At 60.7% G+C, this 4,216-nt stretch overlaps 1 protein-coding gene across 1 annotated transcript in view; it reads left to right on the top strand.

The window, feature by feature from the left end:
- LOC113207802 (papilin) overlaps window positions 1–4,216 on the top strand; it is a gene marked incomplete at its 5' end in the record, with an annotated part of 23,797 nt that overhangs the window by 1,694 nt on the left and 17,887 nt on the right.

Genomic DNA, 4,216 nt, shown 5'->3' with positions numbered 1-4,216 from the left:
TGAGTCAGAAGAGGGGGGGGGGTCTCCACTTAGGCCCTCACTGACGGCCCTCCTGCTCACCCACATACAGCAGGTAGCGTGTTGTGGGAGGGCGAGGCAGGGAAAGGGGTAGGGAGGTGAGGGGCGGAAGACCCCGCGGGCGGCAGGTGCCGTCAGGTCGTCTGGGTGGCGTGGCGTGGCGAGCCCGTGGCGAGCCGCCGTCTCCGCGACCGTGGCCGTGATCTTGTATAGCATCGTTATGCAACCGCGAGGCAGCGCGAGCCCGGGCCGGCCGGCCGGACACGTCGAGACCCACCTCAAGCAGCTCTGCCCTGCCGCCACCCATCAGCGACGGGCGCGCTTCACTTCAGCTCACGCGATGAGTCGGGATCGACCTGTAATGGCATTGTTCCCGCGTTCGGACCGGTCGAGCCTGGGATGAGCAATTATCCCGAGGGATCTGTAAGAGGGGGATCTGCGGGGGATCTATACCACTCGCCTGCTGCTTCCACCCGCTGCGCTGCCTGGAGGAATTGCAGGGCGGATCTATAACTTGTCGCGCCGATAGCAGACCGGTCGGCCCCTCCTGGTCCGCCGCAGTGGATAGTGTCGTCCTTGCTTCCTCGTAATCCGCTCCGCTCTGTGCAGCCGCAGAGGGGGAGCGCAGTCACGAACTTGTACCTCAGATAGTAGTTTTGTTTGAATGCCGCGGTGGAATTATTTGTCTAATGTCTGGCGTGCCATTTGCGAGCAATATCCCCGGGGACATGCACGATGCACTGGCGGAGCCTAGGGAGGGATAAGGGAGGGAGGGGGTAGGGGCAGGGGATTGCAGGATGCGGATTGTTTCGTATGCCGCTGCTACTCATGCGGTATGCGATAGTCTACTTCTACTTAATAGGTCCTTATAGCTTATAAGCATAACCACGCAAAAAACATCCTTGCCATGTGTGGGGCGGTGGTGGTGAGCCGGTTATTTTAGTCTGATTCAAGACATTAAACTCCCCCTCACGCGGAAGTGGGAATTTAAAACGTCTCAGAGGTTTTCATGGACGGGAAATAAAAGGGTATAAACTCAAGAGGCTTCCCCTTCTACCCTTACGATATCAAAACGAGCTAATAGGCAGTAAGTCGCTGGACGCGCTAAGCCCGCCCTGCTCGGGGCGAGGGAGATCCTTATCTCTCACCAGTTCATATGCGGCCACTTGTTTCCCTGGCCCGTCTCTTTGTGGCGGGCGGTGCCGGGCGGTGCGGCCGGCCCTCCAGCATCCAGCCACCAGGACCAGCGCGCTGCTGGCCCAGCTGGACCGGAGTTTTGGATAATCTGCGCGGAATGCTGGAACAATTGATCTTGGGCATGCTCTGAGTGTGCGTGCGTGTACCGTGTGCGTGAATGCGCGTGCGTGTGCGTGTGTTGGACAGCGCTCACCGACGACGAACGCTCGCTCGAAAGGCGAACTGAGGAATATTCTCTCGACAAAATGTAAGCAGCACCAGTGACGATTATGCATGTGTATCCGAGCGATTCGGAGCCCCCTGTGTGTGTATTCGTAAAGAGCATCGGGCCACTAACTCGAGCGGACGGACAGGCCATTCGTCAGCGCGAGTGCAAAACCCCACCGCTCTGTCTGAATGTCTGTCTCTCTCGCCCCCCCCCTTTTCGCTTTCTCCCTCCCTCTCTAGGCGTTCGATTGCTATCTCGCTCCCTCCCTCGTCATCCCCCATGCCAGGAGCATGAGCACCTCACTCGGAGCCATCCTCTCCGAGGCCGCCCCCATGCACCTTGACGCTAGTGCCCCGCGACCAAGGTCCCCCGGCTCCAGGTCGTGGGTCGGCGAGGATCGGGGTCAGGCTCCAGGGCCCCGGCCGCGCCATGTAGCCCGCCGCCGCCGTACGTGGTGTGTGGGCGTGAGGCGGCGTGAAACGGAAGCGGCAGCCTCTGCATCTGTTTCCGCTACGAGTGATAGTGGCCTGCAGTGCCCGCGTCCCCCTCACTCCCCCCTCCCCCCATCTCTCTAGGCCCAGAGAGTAGACTGTGGGGTTTCTAGCCTAGCGAATCTGAATCAGAGGGCCGCGATGAATGGGGCCATCGCCCGGCGTGAGATGGTCCGTGTCGCGACCTTCAGCGGCTCATCGCCGTCCGCGGCCTGGACCACCAGCGCAACAGCGGAGTTTGGTCTATCCCATTTCATTACACTCATCCTTTTTGTGTGGTGCCATTTCGCAGCCTCTACTGTACACCAAACACCAAACACTCTGGTTGAGTCGGCCGTTCTGTCCCAAACACAACTTTATAGACTTTTAGAAAGACACAGATGATGTACACGATTACGAGCTGCTGAGCCGTGACCTTGAATGGGAGCCTCGGCCGGCCGGGGGGAGGCTGGGCAGTACACCATATACTGTAAGTGCAGCACCACCCGCGCCTTCCACTGCCAACAGCACTTTGTGACAAAGCGTAAGCGGGCCTCGGCAGAGCGCGGCCCGCGGGGCACAGGGCGGTAATGGTGCGCGTCGTGGCCACCCGCCACGCCATGCTGAGCGCCCCTCCAGCCGCGACAGATTTTAAGCTTCATTACCGAGGAGAGCGTCGCTCGTTTTTGGGTGTGGGAGCCGCCGCAGCCGCCACCGCACACATCGCGCCGCAGTTCGCAGAGGCGGCGGTCGCGGTTGCAGCTCATGTCATGTCGGCCCTGTCGGCCCCGGATGCGTCGCCACGCCGTCCATGACGACTCTGCTCGGCACTGACCATGCTCGACACCTTCCTGCGAGGAGTCCTGGGGCCGCACTGACCCAGCCCGACACGCACCTGTCGGAACCATCGTGTGGTGGGTCAGCTCCAGCTCAGGGCCAATCATAAAATGATGGTTACGACAACAACCAAGGTGGACAAAATCACATTTCTGGTACTCAAAACCATGTGAATGTTGGATAAACAATTATTTCATCGTTGTCTCTGAGCGTACCATACGACGCGGTTGTCACAGCTAATCATGTTTCTGGGCATCTGAACGCTGGGGAGAGAAAATGTATCCGCCGACGGTCGCTTTTTCATTTTTGCCCCCCCCCCTCCCCTCCCCTTTTTCTTCTCTTTCGCTTCAGTTTTTTGACAACAGATGACGCGCGCGTCATGTCATCGCGGCATGCTAACGGCATGCGTTTGAGGCGGGCCGCCGCCCCGCCACTACCAGCGGCCGTGGGAGGCGCAGGGCAGTACAAGTGGTGCCAGGCCGGGAGGAAGGGAAGACCAGCCCCTCGCGACGCGCCGAGGCCGAGCGGCCAGGTTATGCTTACCACGGGGCTTTTTGCACTTCCGCGCGTTCATGTCTCCGCGTGGCGGGGCGGGGCTCGGTGTCAACTGGTGGTGTCAGCGGCACGCAACCGGCCCCTATCTCCCTGCGAATCACCCCCTGCTCCCTCTCCTCTCACCCCCCGCGCCCCCCTCGCAGTGTTTCTGGCTCGCCTCATATCTCTCGTCTCACATCACGACTCGTAATCATCATCAGACGAGTTTGTCCTGCATGAGGCGCCTTGCTCTGCCGAGGTGTGTGGTTGGAGGCCAGAGTCGACCGACCTGCGACACTCCCCGCCGCTGCTCCTTGGCCTTGGCGCGTCCTTGACAGTGCGGGGCCTCCTAGCCCTTGGCCAAGATGCGGTTGAGCGAGAGGTTGTCCGCTGGCGGCGAGCCCCCAGCGCGGGCCGGGCCCCACCAGGTCGAGCCCCAGGTGTGAAGCACTTAGCGGCTCGGCAGCAGCTCCCCGACTGCGACCTGCCCCGCGGGGCTGGCAGGAGCAGGAGCGGTAGCGGAGCTTAGCGTAGCGGGGAGGCAGGGAGGCAGGCCCGCTGACTGGCGCCATAACTCGAGCCAACGATGCTCCTGTTTTACGGCCGGACAACAACGCTCCGCTCTGCCCCTCTCTCACTTGCATTATCCCTCCACTCTCCTCTCGCTCTCTCACTCATTTGGACCGCAGATTTACAACACGACTCTCAAAACACGTGATCTTCCCCTCTCTTTTGCTCCCCTCTGCCCCCCTCTCTCCCTCTCTTCCACACACACAACTCACACACACACACGTCTCTCACACAGATGAGCCTTGTGTGCGAGAAAGAACAAGGGGCGTAACTCGAGTAGAGCGTCAACCATGCAGATAAGTCCACACGCCGCATCTCGCTGCAGCAACAGGTGTGTAAACCTGAGCGGTGTCTCCTGCCTCCCGCTTCTGCCCCCCCCCCC

Source organism: Frankliniella occidentalis, unplaced genomic scaffold (assembly GCF_000697945.3).
Source record: "Frankliniella occidentalis isolate FOCC.00 unplaced genomic scaffold, Focc_3.1 Scaffold47, whole genome shotgun sequence".
In the NCBI taxonomy this organism is placed as follows: Eukaryota; Metazoa; Arthropoda; class Insecta; order Thysanoptera; family Thripidae; genus Frankliniella; species Frankliniella occidentalis.
Note: the sequence above shows the minus strand (reverse complement) of the source record. Positions and strands in the feature narration are given on the sequence as shown.